The sequence below is a fragment of the Cannabis sativa genome, chromosome X (assembly GCF_029168945.1).
Source record: "Cannabis sativa cultivar Pink pepper isolate KNU-18-1 chromosome X, ASM2916894v1, whole genome shotgun sequence".
Taxonomy (NCBI): domain Eukaryota; kingdom Viridiplantae; phylum Streptophyta; class Magnoliopsida; order Rosales; family Cannabaceae; genus Cannabis; species Cannabis sativa.
The window spans coordinates 25,059,909-25,082,955 of record NC_083610.1 but is presented as its reverse complement, the minus strand read 5'-3'; positions in this window follow the sequence as shown (position 1 = coordinate 25,082,955).

Below are 23,047 nucleotides of genomic sequence, written 5' to 3'. Positions count from 1 at the left end.
TAAATTGCTATGATTAACTTGTTGACAGATCCAATGATCTGATTTTAATCATAGTCCAATTGACGATAAATCTTATAAATCATTTGTAACAGGTAAATTTTGTACTTCTTTCATCTATGTAAACCTAGTAACATGATAGGGCCCATCCAAATCATTTGACCTGTGTGAGCCTATATGTTTGCTTTTGGACTTAGATGCATATAGGAAGCCCATTAAGTTTTTACTAAGTAAATAGACTAGGTTGCTAAAATAAATTTTGACATAAGGAAATTTATTTAGGTCCAATTAGATTTGGGCTTATTCAATGAATAACAATTGTTTATTTAAAGGTTAAATTCCTCTCTTTTGGGCCTTGTGTGAGAGTTGGGGGCCAATAGAAGTGGGTACGACATACTGAACCCAGCTCCCCCTCACATGAACTACCCTAATTGTGAAGGCCCATATGCCTTATTTAAATAATTGTATTAGGTTAATTATATTAGTCTAAACTAATTAAAATTTAATTAGCAACATAATTAACTTTTAAAATATATGAAATTTATTTTTCATTGTAATATTTTAAAGTTAATTTTAGGAAAACACTTAGTTAATGACATATATTCTAGATGGTTATTTCTAGTACTAATTATTATTTCTAATTTTAATTAAGAAAATATCATAGATTGTGAAATTAATTGTCTCATAATTAATTTTAGTACAATCTAAGTTTAGTATATTTTCCTAGTATTAAACTAGAATTAATAATTAAGTTTCCTCTATACTTAATTATTTATTTCTTGAATTTAATACATTTAAATAAATTGAAAATTCAATATCTAAGTTGATTTTCATCATGATACTTAAATATTGTTATTTTCATGTTATTTAATTAAAGTTGAAAATTATCTTAAGTGTGGAATCTTATTTCAGAATAACTTAAAGCTGAATAATTTTCAAAATATATTTTATTTTATTTTATTAATCATTTCCCAAAATTTCGAAATTGCATTTCTTTATTGCAGAAATTTCGAATTTTATTTGAAAAATAGATTAAAGTTGAAAATTATTTATTTAATTTTGGACCAACTTAAATCAATGATATTTTCATTTAATGATTAATTAAAATAAATGAACTTAAATATATTATAATTAGAAATTGAATTAATTAGTGTATGAAAGTCTAGATAGATATTATCTCTTTTGCTTGAAGTATTTTTCTAGTGTATTTAATTAAATAGAAAATTAATATTTAAGTTGATTCTTAATCATGATACTTAAATATTTAAAAATTTTCTTATATATTTAATTAAATAGGAAAATTATATTTTTTGCGGAAAATTAATTTTTAATTAATTTTGGGAGAACATAAAATTAGAGTAATTTTCCAGGATTTATTTTTATTTTATTTTAAAGCATTTTCGAAAATAGTATTCTTATACACTTCATTTTTCGAAATGCACTATATATTTATAGAAAATTAAATTTGAGTTGTAAATTAATTTAAATTAATTTTGAAACAACTTAAATTGAATAATTTTCTAAATATTTATGGAAATTATTACTAAGATGGAAATAATTCACGTTATTTTCATATCCATCTAAGTATAATTTGTAAATATTAAATTAAAATTTATATTTGGAATTGTTCATTCTAAATTAGAAATTTGAATTAAATAAATATATATTTAAAATAAATATTAGAAGAAAATACAACCTTCATTAAATAATGAGCTTTATTATTATAAGGATATTCGATCTCCATTGTTGGTTTTACATAGCTATTGTTTTAGTGAGTAATCCTCCCTAATGGAGGAACGATCATTAGCAAGTTAGCACCGTTTAATCTCGAAAGATAAGTAATCTTGTAAGTTTTTTTATATAGTTTTTATCACCCTAATGGTAGCGACTGTATAAGACTTACAAGAATATGAAAAAATGGTGGAAGCTCATAAGATAGAATAGCCTTGACTCTCGCCTAAATGGGACAACGCGACTTCCAATCTTGATCAAATAAAAGGTTGCTAGAATGTTGATCATTTTAGATGAGCTGACAACTCTATTCAATGAATGGTAGCTTTGACTCTCGCCTAAACGGGACACTGATATCAGTTTGTTGAAAACCTTGAAAATTATTTAAGATTGTATGTTTTAGTATTTTCACTTGTCATTCCTACTTGCTACGTGCTTCATAATTTCTGAATTGTGTATGAATTTGTATTGAACCATGTTATTTTCTGTTATTAAATTGTAGTTTAATTTCAAATATTCATTATTGGTCTAACTTGGTTTGTTTTTCTAATGAGATAAATCCCTAATGGATTTTCACCATTAGACTAACATAATAGTGTTAGATCTCGAAAGATAAATATTGTATATGCAACATCTAGTTGTTCATCAATTGATGACACCTTAGACTAGTATTTTACAATATGAAACAAGAAGATTGTATAAATAAGATTACTTTGACTCTCGCTAATCGGAGCATCGTTGGATTCTTATTTAAAACGAAATTATCCTAATTCCTTTTAGCTTATTCTTTTTGGAATCAGCTTAACAACATATCATTGGGTGAATGGTTTATAAATCATATAAAGTCATTCAATATTTTGTCTTAAGAAATTAAATGACGCATATGATTATATTCCCGAAATTCTATCCCAAAATGACATAAATCCTCAATCTTAGAAATCTCCTACTTGTATAGGCAAATCATAGAGTTAGATTAGTAGTGGTGGTCCAAGATAGAATTACTAATTATACAGTTACACTTTCATAAGTATTTCATAACCATTTTCTTTCAATGGATTTAAACTGTATGAGTTTAGTATTTTGTGACCAGAATCCACTTGTACTATTCTAAGAACTCTTTGATGTAACTAAACTTAAGTCATCAAAAGATACAACCACATATTTTATAAATCTATGGCATTTGTATCTTGTTCATAGTTGTTTTGACAAGATCATTCTCTGCAAAGAGTTAATATGCCTATATCCAGTGAAAGTAAGTTCATCTCATTCGCAGATGGATGTACATTCAGGGGTGGATATGTGTTTTCGTTGTATTCATAAAACGATCACTCTAGATTTTACCTTATGCAAAAGAAATTTGAAATGTTTGAAAAATTTCATGAATTTCTAGCAATGGTAAGTGGTTAAAGATCTTGCGAACTGATAGGGGTGGAGAGAAAAAGTTAGTAGATGTGCAGTTCAAAGATCATTAATTTGATTTTGAATTATATCCAAACTTACCTCCCCAGAAATTCGAGTTGCATATTGATGGTTAGTTACTAGTTGTTGCCTAAATCCTTCTATGGTAATATAATTTCAGAAGGATGTAATGGTTGTATACTTAATGTAAATCATTACTAGATTCATGGATGACCTAATCGAAATCTTAAGAAAAGCTAGAACTGCTAACCCTGATTTGCATGTTTGTTATCTATTCTAAGTGATTAGGGGTGGACCATCCCATAGTCATTCGACAAGAAAGTGTTTATTTAAACAAATACTACTTTTCTAAGAAAATGACTAAGTCTGAAAATAAAGTAGCAAATAAAGGAGATTATTTTTTCTTGATTCCATAAGTGTTCTATCATCTTATTCGTTACAAGATGATCCCACTGCCTCTGTTGTCTTAACACAACCGAAGAGGTCAATACCATTTAGTTTTCTTAGACATAATTCACGGTACCTTGTCGTAGTGGGAGAGTTTCAAGGAACTTCACCTTCTTATGAATTGGAAGACACTAGTGATTAAAATCCATTGTGAGTTTAAACAAGTAATGGATTTTCAAGATAAGAAACTAAGAAGAAAGCCAATAGAACTATGGTTTGATCCATTCACATGGAGCAACCTAAAGTTTTCTGTTACAAGGACATGAAAGGAAATTTTCGTTCATAATTAGTCTATTCAATGGACTTAACAAAACTTCCTGTTCCTAGTATTATAGGTTTGAGTTTATCTAAACCTATGGCTTGTGGTATACCTGGTAATTACTTACTCTAATGAAAGCATTAGATGCTGAAGCATTTTCTTTCCAATGGCAATCTATAGAAGCTTCACAACTTCTTAGATATAGATTTTATTTATCTAAGGAAAAGTCTCAACTATTCCAGAAAAGATAAAGCCATGAGAGAATTTCTTAAATCAACAGTGAGAGGTCGCAGATATGCTTTAGTATGCCTTAGACCAGACACCTGCTGTTGAGTGGGAGTAATGAGTAAGTATCAGATTAATCCAGGAGAGGAATATTGGAAGAAAATCAAGTAAATCTTAAGATTAAGAAGAGGAACTATATGTTAGTCAATAAGGGTGGTTTTAAAACTCTTAGACTACACCACATCAGATTTCGAGACTTGCCTGTGTGCTAGAAAGTCTGCTGATAAGATGGTGATTACTTTGGTGGTGGAGTAGTGATTTTTGGAGAAGTGTAAAAACCTATCTGAAATCTCTTACTCTACCAGAAAGAGACTGAATGTTAAAGTTGCAGGAAAGGTACTTATTCAGTCTAAGGAAAGTTCTATACATTTGTGGCACTGTTCCAACTTGCCTTAACTACTAGGGTTACTTCCTGAATAACCAAGAAGTAGTTGCCAAAAGTATAGAATCCACTATCCCAAGAGAGTAGACATATAGAGAGGAATTTCACATTATCAAGGATTTTGTGATTAAGGAAGAGTAATGGTGGAGAAGAGGTTATGTTTAATTCAACCTGTCAGATCCTATTACGAGGAGTTTACTACTATTACACTTGATTGGTATATCAAGGTGTTAATGATTATTTGAAATGCAATTTTTGTTTTATATTAGTGCAAGTGGGAGTTTGTTGGGTTTTGTGCCCTAAATAAAACTCATTTTAATATAATCAGATTTACTTATTAATAAAGATCAGAAATAACATTTTATGTTGCATGGTTCACATGATTTATTTCATGATTATATGTATATAATGTATGAATTTCTTTTAAGTCCAGAACATATGAGTTTGTTAAAGATTATAGTGTTGTTAGCACAGTGGAATATAATCTTAATTATATGTTCAAAAGTTTATTCCCTGATTTGTCAGAACACTGGATTTAGACTGACATGGTATAATCAGCGATAGGTATTCTTACACCTTGGAAAAGTGTTATGTCCTTTCCAAGACAGTGGCAAAGTTTACCAGTATCGGATGTATGGAGTATACATCGGAAGGGACCGATATTGAACTTTGATTAGATATATTAAAACTTACCGTAATATCTATTCAATTCAATATCTCCTGTTGTGTGACAGTCAGTAGTCCCGTGATCCGTAAGGGGAAACACTGGGTAAGCTGTACAATCCCACATCGCCTGGGGAAGGTCAAGTGGGATGATTCTGAGACTGTGTAGGTATGGGACTACACAATTGAAGAGAGCTTAAATGGATTGATTGGTACTACCTATATCAACAAGGTGCATCTTGTTTTTCGGTAGCCCATCTCGAAAGAACTCCACAGTTAAGCGTGCTTGGCCTGGAGCAATTTCAAGGATGGGTGACCTCGTGGGAAGTTTTCCCAGGATGCGTGTGAGTGAGGACAAAGCACGCCGGAAACACTTGTGTTGGTCAGTAGGGTCAGTCATCAATCCAGGATGCAGCCAGAGTGGCGTACTTGTGTATAAGAGCCATTCATTCCGTAGGTGTATGGGCCCAATGGAGGCTTGAAGCAGGGACGTTACAAATGCTATCAGAGCCTTGACCCAGCCCGAAGTGTGGTCGACGAGGACGTCAAGCCTCGTAAGGGGGGGTGATTGTGACAGCCACTAGTCCCGTGATCCGTAAGGGGAAATACCGGGTAAGCTGTGCAATCCCACATCGCTTGGGGAAGGTCAAGTGGGATGATTCTGAGACTGTGTAGGTATGGGACTACATAGTTGAAGAGAGCATAAATGGATTGATTGGTACTACCTATATCAACAAGGTGCATCTTATTTTTCGGTAGCCCATCACGAAAGAACTCCACAGTTAAGCGTGCTTGACCTGGAGCAATTTTAGGATGGGTGACCTCCTGGGAAGTTTTCCCAGGAAGCGTGTGAGTGAGGATAAAGCATGCTGGAAACACTCGTGTGGGTCTGTAGGGTCAGTCATCAGTCCTTGAAGCAGCCAGAGTGTCGTACTCGTGTATAAGAGCCATTATTCCGTGGGTGTATGGGCCCAATTGAGGCTTGAAGCGGGGACGTTACAAAATGGTATCAGAGCCTTGACCCAGCCGGAAGTGTGGTCGACGAGGACGTCGGACCCCGTAAGGGGGGGTGATTGTGACAGTCAGTAGTCCGGTGATCCGTAAGGGGAAACACCGGGTAAGCTGTACAATCCCACATCGCCTGGGGAAGGTCAAGTGGGATGATTCTGAGACTGTGTAGGTATGGGACTACTCAGTTGAAGAGAGCTTAAATGGATTGATTGGTACTACCTATATCAACAAGGTGCATCTTGTTTTTCGGTAGCCCATCTCAAAAGAACTCCACAGTTAAGCGTGCTTGGCCTGGAGCAATTTCAAGGATGGGTGACCTCCTAGGAAGTTTTCGCAGCATGCGTGTGAGTGAGGACAAAGCACGCTGGAAACACTTGTGTTGGTCTGTAGGGTCAGTCATCAATCCAGGAAGCAGCCAGAGTGGCGTACTCGTGTATAAGAGCCATTAGTCCGTTGGTGTAAGGGCCCAATGGAGGCTTGAAGCGGGGACGTTACAAAAACCTCCTGGGAAGTTTTGCCAGGGTGCGTGTGAGTGAGGACAAAGCACGCTGGAAACACTTTTGTTGGTCTGTAGGGTCAGTCATCAATCCAGGAAGCAGCCAGAGTGGCGTACTCGTGTATAAGAGCCATTAGTCCGTAGGTGTAAGGGCCCAATGGAGGCTTGAAGCGGGGACGTTACATGTTGATCCTAGATCAAATGATCTTAATCCTGATATGGTTAGGTTCAATCTCAAGAGTGTTATCCGTGTTCTTTAATTTGTTAGTTAAGCCTACTTTTGGGTCAGGGGGATACGTACATTTTGCGAACACGGTAGTGCAATTGAGTGGGAGCACTAACATAAATATGGAATCTATAGCTTCTATCTGGAGAATAGAAAGTAAAGGATGATTTCCTTCGAGCTTAACCAAACGAAAATAAATGGTGGAGATCTCATTTCACTTAGCTGAAATATCATTTATACAGGGTTAAGTGTTTTAAGGATAAAATACATTGTAGGGTGTTACGGTAATTTAATCCCTTTACAGTGTAAATCATCTATATAGAGGATCATTGATCACATTAGGGTTATAACAATGGATAACTAATGACGTGTCTATATCATGGAACATATAGAGCGTTCTATATGACTGAGAGTGCAATTCCAAGTTCTAAGTGTGGATTCAATGAGGTATTAATAAGTTAGGGAATTTACTTGGTAAATTTGGTTCGACTTATTGGAAGCTCGGTTATATAGACCCATGGTCCCCTACTAGTTGAGACCATGCTGCTTGTAAGACTCAGTTAATTGATTTTAATTAATCAATTAAAATTCTAAAAGTTAGACTATGTATGCTTTATAAATTTTCACTAAGCAAGGGTAAAACAATACATAGAGAGTTTAAAGGGTATATTTATTAATTAGGAAACTTTGATTAGTTTTTATTAATAAATAAAATAAATGACAATATATTATTTAATAATTAATTATAGTTATTAAATAATTAGATTTGACATTTATGTAGTTGAAAGAGAGAATTGGCAATCTTTGAGAAAATGGGAAACTAGAAATGTGTAAATAGAAAATTGGAAAAGTGGAAGGCTTGTTTCCTCAATACATGGCCGGCCACCTTTGCCTCTATTTCTCATTTTATTTTTCAATTTTAAATGCCAAATAATTCAACTTTAACCCTATGTGGTATTCTATAAATAGAAGGTAAAGGCTTCAGGTCTGACAGACACTTTACTGTTTATTTTCTCTAACACTAGCAAGCCGCCACTCTCTCTCTTTTCTTCTCTGTAATTTCGAATTCCTTGAGTGATGAGTAGTGCCCACACACAGCAAGTGGTATCTCAATCATAGTATGTAAGACTATGGAAATTCTGCATCAAAGAAGGAGAAAAGAAGATCCAGATTCAGATCTTGATTATGCTCTGCTACAGAAAGGAATCAAGGGCTAGAGATCTGAATGGAAGGCGTCATAATATTCCGCTGCACCCACTGTAAGGTTTTCTAAACTTTATATGTGTTTATTTTCATTGTTTTAGAATTCATATTAGGTTGTTAATCAAACTTACTTGTTAGTAAATCTAGATCCTGGTAAAATAATTTCCAACAGTTTCCTCATATTCCACACCTTCTCTTTGGGTATAACCCTTGGCGACCAGTCTAGCTTTAAACGTTTCGACTTTTCCTCCAACGCCTCTTTTCTTCTTGTAGACCCATTTGCATCCGATTGGACGATAGTCATCGGGTGGATCTACATATTCCGAGACTTTGTTCTTTTTCATGGAATCCATTTCTGAATCCATACCGGCTGACCATCGCTTCCGTTGCGGACTTGCCATTGCCTATTTATAGGATAATGGGTCGTCATCAATACCGTCACCAACGACCATATTGATTTCACCATCCAAGCCATAACGAGATGGTTTTGTAGAAACTCTCCCACTACGACGAGGAGCAGTGACCGTCTGAACAGGAGCTTTGGTAGTAGTTTTCTCAGTTGCTACAGCTGAGGGAGTGGGATTTTCCTCTTCTTGGGTAGAAGAGGATGGAACATCTGAAGGAACTATATCTGTTAGCATTTCTTCTAATACAACTTCACTTTTCGGTTTGTTGTCTTTCATATAATTATCTTCAAGAAAAGTAGCATTTGTAGAAACAAATACTTTGTTATCCTTGTGACTATAAAATAGTCCACCCCTAGTCTCTTTAGAATTTCCGACAAACATGCAAACTTCAGTTCGCGATTCCAGTTTGCCTTCTTTCTTTCTCAAGACGTGAGCAGGGCACCCCCAAATCCTATAATGGCGTAAACTAGGTGTACGACCATTCCATAGTTCGATGGGTGTCTTAGGGACTGCTTTAGATGGTACAACGTTTAAAATGTCGTTGGCCATTTGAATAGCATATCCCTAGAAGGACGTAGACAGAGTTGAATAACTCAGCATGGACCTAACCATTTCCAAGGGAATGCGGTTTCTTCTTTCTGCAACTCCATTTTGCTGTGGAGTGCTTGGGGCAGTATATTGGGATTCAATTCCAAGTTCAATTAAATGATCTTTGAACTGAATATCCATATATTCTCCACCCCTATCAGTTCCCAAGATCTTTAATGTCTTACCTAATTTGTTTTGAGCCAAAGCATGAAATTCCTAAAACTTTTCAAACGTTTCAGATTTCTTTTCCATTAGGTAAAGAAAACTGTATCTAGAGAAGTCGTCAATGAAAGTGACGAAATACTCATAACCACCTCGGGCTTTTACATTCAGAGGTCCGCAAACATCTGAATGCACTAACCCTAGGGGTTGTTTGGCACGCTCTCCTTTTGCAGAGAAAGAACGTTTGCTCATTTTTCCTTCTAGGCACAACTCGCATACTGGCAGTTCTCCTAAGACGACATTTTTCAATGGACCATCCTTGGTTAGCCTATTTAGTCTATCAAAACCTATATGACCTAACCGTAAATGCCATAGATAAGTTTGATCATCATTATCAATCTCTTTTCTCTTAAGGCTTCTAGGTTTAGCTACATTGAAAAGTTCAGTATTTAGTGAGATTTGAGTATCAGGTCTTAGAACATAAAGCCCTTGTTCCATGTTAGCAACACATATATGAAATACATTACGAGAAATTGTACAATTTGAACTTGAAAAATTCAATATATAAAATTGTGTTTGTAAACATGAAACACTAATCAAGTTTCTACTAAAGTTTGGAATATACAAAACATTCTGTAAAAGTAAAAATTTCTTTGTATGAAACTTGATACGGGCTGTTCCTCTAGCTTTAACTGATACCAACTCGCCATTTCCAACTTTTAGCTTTAACTCATCTGGGTGAAGATTCTCCCAAGTTTCAAGCAGCTGCAATGAAGAACATACATGGTTAGTAGATCCAGAATCAACAATCCAAGTGGATTTGTCATTCTCTAAAACACATGATTCAAAGACAAAAGCATCACCTTCGTTTGAATTGTCTAGAAGCCTGGGACATTGTTCTTCTTTATGTCCCTTTCTATTACAATTCGCACATAGAACATGATGTCTGATAATTGTATTTGAAGAAGCAGCTTTGTTAGAGCCCTCATGCTTAATCCTCTTCCTCTGATTAAAGTTTGCAATACCAGGAGGTCCCATTGCAATCAAATTCCACTCATGGGCCCTTAACTCAGTCTCCAGTTTGTCCATGTCAGAGGAGTGAGGATTGTTCAACAAGTAATATAGAACAAAGCCATCATACTCCGGAGGAAGACTATTAAGGATGAGTCGTACCCATTGTTCCTTTGATAAATCAATTCCAAGTAGATTTGCCTTTTGGAACTTCAGATTCATCAACAATAGGTGCGAGTTAATGCAACTACCAGGATGCATTTTCACACTATTGAGTTCTTTTGCGAAGATACTAACTAGAAGTGGATCGGGGTGAGGGTTATTAATATTGGCACTACAACATATCAATAAACAGAAGTAAGGTTTTGGTTCTATAAATTCATACACAAGTTCAGAAAATAACAAATAATCACATATGTTTTAAAAATACTAAATCAAACATAGTTTATTTTCCAAGGTTTCCAACAAATTGATACAGTGTCCCGTTTAGGCGAGAGTCAAAGCATCATCCATTGAATAGTGTTGTCAATTCATCTAAAATGACAATCATTCTAGCAACCTTTTATTCGATCAAGATTGGAATTCAGCGTTGTCCCGTTTAGGCGAGAGTCAAGGCAATTCTATCTTATGAGCTTCCACCATTGTTTCATACTCTTGTAAGTCTTATAAAGTCGCCGTCTTTAGGGTGGTCAAAAACAATATAAAAAACTTACAAGAATACTTATCTTTCGAGATTAGACGATTCTAACTTGCTAATGAACGATCCTCCATTTGGGAGGACTACTCACTAAAACAATAGCTATGCAAAACCAACAATGGAGATCGAATTTCTCTTGATTAAAGCTCATTATTTAAAATATGTATTTTGTTTAATCATTTATATTCCATATCTCGATAATGAAACATTACAAATCAAAGTTTTTTTAAAAAAAAAACTTTAATTAAATTTCAAAAATGGAATAAATTTGAAAAATATCTTATTTAAGTTGTTTAGAGAAATCTAAAATATCCAACTTAAATATTCTTCAATCAATGACTTAATTAAATATTAACAATTAAGTGGTAACCACTTAATTTAGAAGATATTTCATTTTAATTTTTCCATATTTATAAAATATCAACTTAAAAAATATCCAAAGAATCTTAATAACAAATTCCTAAAATTCCTCAACTCAATTTATAATAGGAAATTCAAAAGATATTCAAATCTAAGTTTATTTGTTAGATATAACTAAATCTCAACTTAAATAGGAATATTTAATGAAATTATGAAATTAAGCTTCAGAAAGAATTTACATGGTTATAATTCTATATTTAATTAAACACAAGAAAAATACATATAGTTTTTCTAGAATATTATTCATCAAACTATGTTTTTCTTAAATTAATTTCAAGGAAGAATGAAATTAATAATTATGTTGCTAATCAATTTTATTAGGTCAAACTAATATAATTAACCTAGCACAGTTATCCAAATCAGGCAAATGGGCCTTCACAATTTGGGTTGTTCATTTTAGGGGGAGCTGGGTTCAGTATGTCGTACCCACTTCTATGGCTCCCAACTCTCACACAAGGCCCAAAAGAGAGGAATTTAACCTTAAAATGAACAACTGTTCTTAATTGAATAGGCCCATTATTAAATGAGCCTAAATAAAATCTATCAAGTTATGACATTTTATTTAGCAACAACAACCTATATGTATCTATAATAGAAATTAAACATATAGGCTCACATAGGCACACAGATTTGGATGGATCCTATCATGTTACTAGGTCATACACAGATGAAAGAAGAATGTAAAAATTACCTTTTACAAATTATTTACTTGATCTATTGACAACTGAACCATGGGTTAAAATCAGATCATTTGATCTGTCAACAAGTTAACCATGGCAATTAAGATCAAGCAATAATAGGTTTTAGAAAACTTACAAACAATCTAAAACACATACTCCTGCAACAAGTTAGATTTGGATAGTTGGATGTAAGATTTATTTAATTTTTAAATATATATTTCAAAAAAAAATAATTTCGGTTTTAAAAAAAATATTTAAAAAAATTAAACCTACAATTTTAAAAAATTAGGTTTTAAGTAACCTAAATATCATTTCAAAATAAATTTGTTAACTTACATTTTAAATTTCATGTTATTTAATAAATTAAATATTCAATAAAATAGAAAATGGTAAATACATACCCTTTTCTTATTTTACAATTTAATTTAAGTAAGAATAACAAAATTTTAAAGTTAACAAAAATATATTATTTCCTGTTTTAAAATATCATGATTATTATGATTTTATTCTAAATAAGGTCAAGTTACCAAAAAAAAATTAATATCTGACCTTAAAAAAAATAAAATAAAATAATCAAATTTTAAAGGAAATAAGAAAAGAGGTAAGCAAAAACTTGACTTTTTCCTATTTTCAAAATCAAATTACACTAATATCTAAAATTAATTTTTAAAAATCAAATTACTTTATTTCTGATAATTAGATTTGAAATTTGAAAAACAAAAATCAATATACAAAACTACACAAAAAATCGTAAGTTAATTCCATGAAATAGCATGAAAAATCGAAAAAAAATGAAAAAAATGATAAACAGTACGGAGGGTATTCGTAGCATACCAATCCGCGCGCGCATCTGGGGTGCTGGCCGAGCTTTCACGGCGCATGCAGCCATTCCGCGCGCGTGGGAAGGTGCTCATCATCCCGATTTTTCCAATTTTCAAAAATTCATAACTAATTCAAATTAAATCGAAATCGAGTTCTGTAAAAAAGTAAATTGCTTAGAATTTTCCAAACTATCCAATAAAAATAATTACAGAAACAGAAAAGTAACTATTGTTCCCAGAATTCACAAACAACAATCAAACATCAATATGACACACAAAGCAACATGATACCATCCAAATCATAAACAAATCGTTTTAAGTCCAAATTTCTTGCAAGCAAATCAATTTACCATGGCTCTGGTGCCAGTTGTTGGAATTATTTTACCAGGATCTTAGATCTACTCACAAGTATGTTGATTGAACAACCTAAATATGAACTTCTAAAACGATAGAAAATTAAACACATAAAAGTAGGAGAAATCTTACATTGGGTGCAGCGGAATATTTGTCTCCTCCCACTCATATCTCTAACCCTTGATTCCTTTCTGTCGCAGAGTATAATCAAGATCTCAGCCCGAATATCCTTCTTTGTTGAATCTGAATTCTACACAGCCTTCCTCACTATGATTGAGGTATTACTTGATGTGTGTGGGCACTATTCTATCACTTAGAGGATTTCGAAAAAACAGAGAAGGTAGAGAGAAAGAGAGTGGTGGCTTTGAACAAGTTTTTGAGTGGAAGAAAATTCTATCAAAGTGTTTCAAAAACTGAAGCCTTTACCTTCTATTTATAGAAGACCACAGAGGGTTATGGTTGAATTACTTGGCATTAAAAAAATGAAAAATCAATGGGGAAAGGGAAGCAAAGTGGCCGGCCTAGGCATTGTGGAAACAAGGCTTTCCACTTTTCCAACTTTCCTTTTCCTACATTCCTAGTTTCCCATTTTCTCAAAAACTGTCAATTCCTTTATTCAACCACATAAATGTCAAATCTAATTATTTAATAATTAAAATTAATTATCAAATAATATACTGTCATTTATTTATTAATAATAAAAATAATTAAAGTTTCCCAATTAATAAATATACCTTTCAAATTCTCTATTTACTGTTTTGCCCTTAATAAGTGATAAATTCTCAAATAGACACAGTCTAACTTGAGAATTATAATTGATTAATTAAAATCAATTAAATGAGTCTTACAAGTAATATTGTCTCAACTAGTGAGGGGACCATGGGTCTATATATCCGAGCTTCCAATAAGCACATCAAGAATTAACTACTTAAATTCACTGACTTATTAATTCTTCGTTGAATCCACGCATAGAACTTAGAATTAAACTCTCAGTTATATAGAACGCTCTATATGTTCCACCATATAGACACGTCATTAGTTATCAATTGTTGTAATTCTTATTTGATCAATGATCCTCTATATGGATGATTTACATTGTAAAGGGATTTGATTACCATAACACCCTACAATGTATTTTATCCTTAAAACACTTAACCCTGTATAAATGATATTTCAGCTAAGTGAAATGAGTACTCCACCATCTATCTTCGTTTGGTTAAGCTCAAAGGAAATCATCCTTTGCTTACTATTCGCCAGATAGAAGCTATAGATTCCATATTTATGTTAGCGCTCCCTCTCAATTGCACTATCGTGTTCCCAAAATGTACGTATCACCCTGGCCCAAAAGTAGGCTTAACTAACAAATCAAAGAACACGAATAATACTCTTGAGATTGAACCTAACCATATCAAGATTTAGATCATTTGATCTAGGATCAACTTAGTGATATTGAATTGAATAGATATTACGGTAAGTTTCATAAATCTATTTCAAAGTTGAATATCGGTCCATTCCAATGCATACTCCATGCATCCAACCCGAGCTTTACTTTAACCAATGTTCTGGAAAGAACATAGCATTTCTCCAAATGCAAGTAAACTCTGTTGTAGATTGTCATATCAGTAAAACCCAGTGTTCTGATAAATCTAGGAATCCTTTATTCACATAGTCATGTTTACTTTCCACTGTGTTGACAACACAATAAACATGATCAAGTATGTGAGAAGGGTTTGAATGAATTTATAAATCAAATAGACAAACAATTGATAAGGTGAACCAAAACATACACAAATGAATGAAAAATACTTCTGTTACTTATTTGATATTGAATAATCTGGATTATATTGAAATGGGGTTTTATTTAGGGCATAAAACCCAACAGAAACAGCTCCTGTTACTGAAACTGCGCCTGGTGTGCAAGAGACTGGGAATAACAGTTCTGCACCCAACGCCTAGACGACCATCAGAGACACAACTGAATTACAAAATCTCTGTGCCGCGCTCGGACTCATGTAGAGTCATAGCAACACTCTGCATCATGATCAGGATGAACTGCGTGCTGCAGTAAATCTCGCGTTTGACGAACAAAGAGCCTATCAAACTGTAGGTCAGCAAACACCGAATGTCATTCCCCTGGGAGAAACGGAAGATGACCCGAAGATGAATACTTCCCAGACAACTAATGGTCAGTCGCCCAATCCCCAGTTACGAGTTCCGCTCGTGGGCCAAGAGGTAGGCGGGCAGACCTTGTCCGGTAATTCATTAGGAGAATCCATACCTGATCGCTCCAACAAGAATAATGGCGTTATTCAACTTGTCAACCAAGCGAATCAATCATTAAGGCAACAAGACTCTTCTGTGTTTGATAGGTTGGGAACAACCCATGACCTAAGGAATGATCTAAATAGAAGAAGGGGACCAGACGAGCAGAATACTACAACAATCGTGCAGCCTAGAGCCCATACTGAAATCACCGCTCAGAAAGATGCTGACGTAATCCAAGTCGACCAGAATGCCAAGCAGGTCAGCCAAGCCATACAGGCTCAGCTTGACGAATTGAAAAATATGTTTCATGGCGTCGCTGGAAAGCGTAACAATGATCTTGAGTTTCACCGAGCTCGCGGAACTCCCTTCTCACCAAAGATCAATCTTTTGCCACTGCCTCACAAGTTCCAAATGGCAACGTGGAAGATGTATACTGGGAGAGAAGATCCTCTTTCCCATCTCAAGTACTTTGAGATGCAAATGGATTTACAAGGAGTACGGGGGGATGTATGCTGCAGAATCTTCCCCACCACTCTGTCGGAAGCCACACAGCAATGGTATTTCAAGTTGGCTCTTGGAAAGTTTAGTTCATGGAAAACCTTTTCTTCGGAATTCCGTGCGCAATTCTCTTCCTTGTGTTAGCTCCCATTGCATTTGGGAGATTTGGTCGAAGTAAAGCAACGACCAGGCGAGCCACTCCAGGGATACATCAGCAGATTCATGATGGAAGTGACCAAAGTTTCGCGGGTAACCGAGGATGGAAAGTTATCCACGGTACTGGGGCGACATTGAAGTCCTTGGTAAACTTTGGTAGGATATAAGGAAGAACGGGTCGGTAGACTCAATGTGTGATTTCCTTGACCGAGCCGAAGGCTTCATCAAGCTCGAAGAAGCCATTCGACGAGCAGAAGGTGAGCAAAAGCTGAGCAAGATGAAGGCCCCTTCCACTGGAACATCCGCCCAACTTCTCAAATATTCCAACAATTCAAGTGGCAAGCGTTCAAGCAACAACCACAAGCAAGGAAGTGGGAAGAAAGGAAAGTTCACCGATAAATCCGGACAGACTCCCTGTGATCATGCCAAACACACTGCATTCACTATTCTAACTGAAGATATAGAGAGTGTATATACGGCAACTCAGTCGTTAATCTCGTACAAGAAGTCCGGGACCATGAAGAAAGATACCAACAAAAGTGACATGACAAAATTTTGTCGGTTCCATGGAGACTACGGCCATGACACCAACGAATGTTACAATCTGAAGCGGGAAATTGAATTTCTAATAAAGAAAAACAATACGCACCTACAGAAGTATGTCAAGACCAACCAAGGTCAAAACAACCAGGATCTGCTACCTCCACCCGTAGATGGACACTTATAAATCATTATTGGAGGCCCGCACATTGTTGGAGATTCGGGCAAAGCTCGGGAGAGGTATGGCCAGATAGCTCAGCACGAGCAAGAAGAACTCATCCTAGCCGTGGAAGAAAGATGAAGCCCAAAGTTCCACGAGCAAGAGAGCCAACCATAACTTTCAACGATGAAGATGCTGTCAAGATTAGATTTCTGCACAACGACCCGCTAGTCGTGGAAGTCCAGATTGCAAATAAAATGGTTGCTAGAACCATGATCGATAATGGAGTTGCTTCAAACATTTTGTTGAAGACTACTTACGAGAAGATGGGGCTCCAACGCAAGGATCTAACTCCATGCCTCCAGGATGTCTATGGTTTCTCCGGTCAAGGAGTTGCACCTCTAGGACAAATCCAGCTACCCCTCACTGCTGGACAAGCTCCGACGAGCATAACTATCATGGCATAGTTCCTAATATTGGATGTTCCTTCAGCCTTTAACGTAATGCTTGGCCGACCAGCCCTGTATGACTTAAAAGCTGTCACATCAATATTTCACTAGTGCCTGAAGTTCCCAACAAAGAATGGGGTAGGGTGTCTTAGAGGGAACCAGCAGTCTGCTTGGGAATGTTACAACCTTGCAGTGGCCAAGGCTAAGAAGGAAATATCCTCTAGCCAGAGCCCAAACAAGGGAAAAAATATTCCCAAGTAGGAAACTTCCCAAGGCGATGATGAAGATGTGGATCCTCGACTTGGGGACCCAAGCAACAATGTTGGTCCTGTGGAAGAATTAGAAGAGATCGAGATCGATCCAGCTATCCTGGCCAGAAAGCTAAAAATTGGAAAGGGTTTGTTACTCGAAGTTAAATCAGAGTTGATAAAATTTCTGAGAGCAAACCTAGATGTTTTTGCCTTGTCACATGTGGATATGGTCGGAATCGACCCTTCTATTATTTCACACGTTCTAAATATCGATCCTAACATCCGGCCAATTGAGCAAAAACGAAGACTGCTGGATAAAGAACGAGCAGTAGCCCTAAAAGATGAAGTTGAAAAGCTGCGCAACAACAACTTCATAATTGAAGCTTTTTACCCAGCTTGGGTTGCGAATCCTGTACTTATGCCCAAGCTGAACAAGAAATGGTGAGTCTGTATTTTTTTCACAGACCTCAACAAAGCATGCCCTAAAGATTGTTTTTCACTTCCAAGGATCGATAAGCTAGTAGATGCAACAACAGGGCACGAAATTTTAAGCTTCATGGATGCTTATTCAGGCTACAATCGAATAAAAATGCATCCGCCAGACAAAGAATATACAAGTTTCCGAACAGACATGGTTCTCTACTGCTACAAAGTCATGCTTTTTGGTCTAAAAATGTTGGAGCTACGTACCAAAGATTGGTAAACAAGATGTTTAAAGACCGGATTAGGCGAAATATGGAAGTGTACGTGGATGACGTGCTCGTCAAATCCAGAAAGGCTGGGGGGCACATAGACGACCTGGACGAATGTTTCAAAGTCCTCAGGAAATACAACATGAAACTAAATCGCCTAAAGTGGTCCTTTGGAGTCAGCTCGGGAAAATTTCTAGGCTTCATCGTCAATGCCCTAGGAATTGAAGCCAATCTAAAAAAAATTCAAGCCCTCCTGGATATGAACTCGCCAACAAAAACCAAAGAGGTGCAAAGCCTAACTGGTCGAATCGCTGCACTCAGCAGATTCGTGTCAAAATCAACAGACAAATGTGTTCCATTCTTTAACATCCTACGAGGAAACAAAATGTTCGAGTGGATAGAAGAATGTGAAAGAGCTTTCCAAGATCTAAAGGCACAGCTCGCAAAACCTCCCGTACTTTCTAAACCTCTCGACGGTGAGGAGCTGGGGGGCAACACCTACATGCCACGATCAAGTTCGGATTCAAGGCCTCTAACAACGAAGGTGAATACGGGGCTCTAATCGTTGGACTTAAGCTAGCCCTGGAAATGAAGGCCGAACACATTGAAATCTGCAGTGATTCACAGCTGGTGGTAAATCATGTATTCAACGAATACGAGGCTCGAGGAGGAAAGATGATAGCATATCTAAGCAAAATACACGACCTGCTCGCACAATTCAAAAGCTACAGTCTCAGACAAATTCCAAGAGAGGAAAATACAACAGCAGACGCATTAGCTCGATTGGCAAGCAGCAATGTAAGTGACAAGGCAAACTTGGTTCCTATCCCGTTCCTTGAAGAGCCTAGCATCACTGGCACGGAAGAAATCAAAATGATCGACACATCCCCAAACTAGATGACACCAATAGCAGCCTACCTCAACTGTGGGGAACTCCCAAATAACCGAAATGAAGCTCAGAAAATGAGAAGGAAGGCAGCACGGTACATCATAGTAGAAGGGTTCATGTACAGAAAAGGATTCTCGATGCCATTACTCAGATGTGTCACACAAGATGAAGCTGCACGACTCCTATTTGAAGTTCACGACGGATTCTGTGGAAATCACGCCGCGAAACAGAGATTATCCAAGAAAATTCTAAGGCAAGGCTACTTTTGGCCAACAATAATTGAAGATTCGAGAGCCTATGTTAAGAAGTTCGACAAATGCCAGCGATTTTCAAAGATACCAAGAGCTCTGCCCAACGAGCTGACATAGATGCAAAGTGCGTGGCCCTTTGCCATTTAGGTAATTGACCTAATCGGGCAGTTACCTAAAGGTAAAGGCAGAGTGCAGTATGTAGTGGTAGCAGTCGACTACTTTACTAAGTGGACTGAAGCCGAACCACTTGCCACCATTACATCAAAGAAATTTCAAGACTTTATAGTGAAGAACATCATATGCCGGTTTGGACTACCGTACAAAATAGTCTCAGATAATGGCAAACAGTTCGACAGCCAATCTTTCACTGATTTCTGGGTGAACCATGGTATCATCAAAAGTTTCTTCGCAGTGGCACATCCTCAAGCAAACGGTCAAGTTGAAGCAGCCAACAAAACCTTGAAGGATACACTAAAGAAGAAACTCAAAGATGCCAAAGGAAATTGGCCAGAAGAACTCCCTAAAGTTCTATGGTCATACCGTACAACAAAAAAAACAGCAACCGGTCAGAAACCATTTGTAATGGCGTACAGTTATGAAGCTATGCTGCCCGTCGAACTCTAGCCACCTTCCCACAGAAGATTGACGTACGATCAAGGTACCAATCACATACTCCTTGCAAAATCACTTGATGAAATCGAAGAAAAACGAGCAACTGCAAACTTAAAGTTGATAGCCCATCAACAAAAAGTAGCTCAATATTTAAACAAACAAGTGAATGCTCGAAAATTCTTCGGGGGAGATATGGTCCTGAGAAGGGTATTCCTAAACACCAAAGATAGCACGGCAGGTGTGCTAGGACCTAATTGGGAAGGACCATATCAAGTGGTCAAAGTTCTCGACTCCGGAGCATACAAATTAGGTAAGTATGAAGAAATAATGCAACTCATTCTAGTTCCACGATACTTGAATGGAGAACATTTAAGGAAATACTACCAATAAAGTACCAGGTCGGCTTGACCATTTTAAGTACTAAATGAACATTCGCTTCTAAGTGAATGGCCTTCTGGGCGGACTACGTGCAAAGGTTTCATAAACAAAGTACTTAGGTCGGGTTGACCATTTTCAGTACTAAATAAACATTCGCTTCTAAGTGAATGGCCTTATAGACGGACTACGCGCAAAGGTTTCAGAAACAAAGTACTCAGCTCGGGCTGACCACTTTAAAGTACAATTTCTTATGTCTACAATTTGCTTTATTTCATGTTAAGCTAAAAGATCAGATTAGATCAAATAGCTCTTATGTAAGTTACTACGGTAACAAATACACTTTCGATCAATAAATGAATAAAGATAGTATTTCAAAATTCAATTGAGTCGAAAAATCAACATGATTATAATTTACCTAAAGTGCGTACAAAAGGTTTGGTCAAACCCAAAACACCGAACACATAAGCAATATATTTGCGAAAGACAAGTGACCAAGAGTCATACGTCTGCTCGGTCACTTGGGGGGCACCTATACCTGTACAAAGCATTGGGTAAAAATAAAACAATCAGAATTGCACGACAATTATAAATAGAGAATGAAATTCATTAAGGATGACACAAGCACGTAAACTTGGGATTAAAAGCTGCCCGGTCAGCCCGTTGTCCAAAAAATGAAAAATAATTCCAAGTTTAAAGATCACTTGGCCAGTCATGATGTCTTAGAAAAGGCCCTAAGGCCGAATAAGATATATCAAAAAAAGAGATAAAAAGAAGTGTTTAAACAGCTGGAGTACCAGGCTCTTGGTTCGATTATTCTAAGCCAACTGGAGCAGGAGGATCTGTTATTTGAATAGGAGAAGCATCAGCAGCCTGAACGAAGGTTGAAGTAGCTTGGCCGGAGGTTGAAGCAGCCGCCTTGTTCCCACCATAAGCCACTTGGGCCGCGCAGTACTCAAGATACATGTCCTTTGCGTCGCCCAAGTAGTCAAAGTTTGCCCGGGGATTAGCCTTCCAGAAATCAAAGAAGAGCTAGAGATCGGCTGTCTCCAAGGCATTGACCTTCTCCTTCAACCTATCCACCTCGGTCGAAAGCTCCCCCTCCTTGGCATCCTTCTCCTCCTTCATCCGAAGAAGAACTGCTTGCAGAGAAGTCCTTTCATCCTGAAGACTGTTTACCTCAGTAGATTAGATCTCGATGGTCTCCTCAAAATGGTCAGCAGCCTCGAGATCCTTTGTTAGCACGGAGATCTTCTTCTCAGCAGCTAACAGCTTCTTGTTGGCCTCGCCCAACTCCAACCGAACAGCTCTGGCTTCCGCCCTGGCTTCTTCAGCTTCCTTCTTGTCCAAGTCTGCCTCCGCCTTCAAGGTGTCAGACAGAGCCGCGCTTTTGGAAGCAACAGACTTAGCCCGGGAGTAAGTGTATGCCAACTTCAGACAGCGGTCTTGCACAGAGGAAAAACTTAGCATATGGAGTTAAGTGTGGAAAGTTAAAGGGAAGTATCAAAAAAGACTTACCGTGGTGAACTCCTTAAAGATTTCGCCCACCAACACATCCAAAGACGAGTCTTTGTCAGCACCAGCCAGTTGCTCACTGATCATAGGAACTAGCCGGTTCATACAGTGGGCCAGCATCTCCTTGCCCTTTTTAGCCTCTAGAAGCACTGGCAAAGGTGGAGTTGGTGCCTGCACCCGCTCAGGATCACTCCTGACCAGTTCAAACCCAGCCGTTGGTGGTCCAAACTCCTTGGACTTGGCATACTTGGGGGTAGAGGGGTTTGCAGCAGTCAACTCCTTGAAAAGATCAGTGACCTCTCCGGAAGGTCTCTTTTCCTTTGAAGAGGACCCCTCACCGCCCTTGGACTTCTTGGCCGGAGGAGAGGCGCTAGAGCTTCCGCCCATCCTCTTCCTCAGAGCATCGATCATCTGCCGAGACATGTCTGCACAGAACAAAAATAGTATGGTTAGAAAACAGCCATCAGAAAACACAAGGCATGAAAATCAAGAAGCTCAAGAAAAAAAGAAAGTAAAATGCAAGGTGATCGCCCGCACAAGACTCAGAAGTCCATCATCACTTGACATCGATCTTATCTCAAACATGACGGCTTTCCCTTTTCCAGAAAAGGGGGGAGATGGCCGAACAGGTGAAATGGGCTCCCTTATGCGAATTGCATGTTCAACAGCCCTGGGCGAGGCTGGGAGTTTCTTCTTCCTCTCCAGCAGAGTCACCTGCTGGTCCTCGGCCTCATCTTCAAGATTCAAAGGCTCCTAAGCATACTGTTTGGCCCTGGAACCTCCTTTCAACTTAGCCTAGCGCTGAAGTTGAATAAGTTCATCCTCCTTATGAGCTCGTTCACGCCGGCCAGCACCAGATTTCCTCTTCTTCCCCGTCACGGACTTAGGAGAATATTCCTATCTTCCCCCGACAACCGCGCAAGTTTTTGAGCTCTATCCCTAAGAGCAAGAGTGAGGGAAGGATGGTGATATGTCAGAATCTGCTGAAACCGAGTCTGGGCAATACTCGGATCCTTCACCATGAAGTACTCATCAGAAAACTGCCCTATTTTGCTGATGGCCTTGGCACCCGTGCCAGTCAACCACTTGAAGTCTGGCTAGGAAAAATAGAAGTACCCCGACCTGCCTTGTTTGG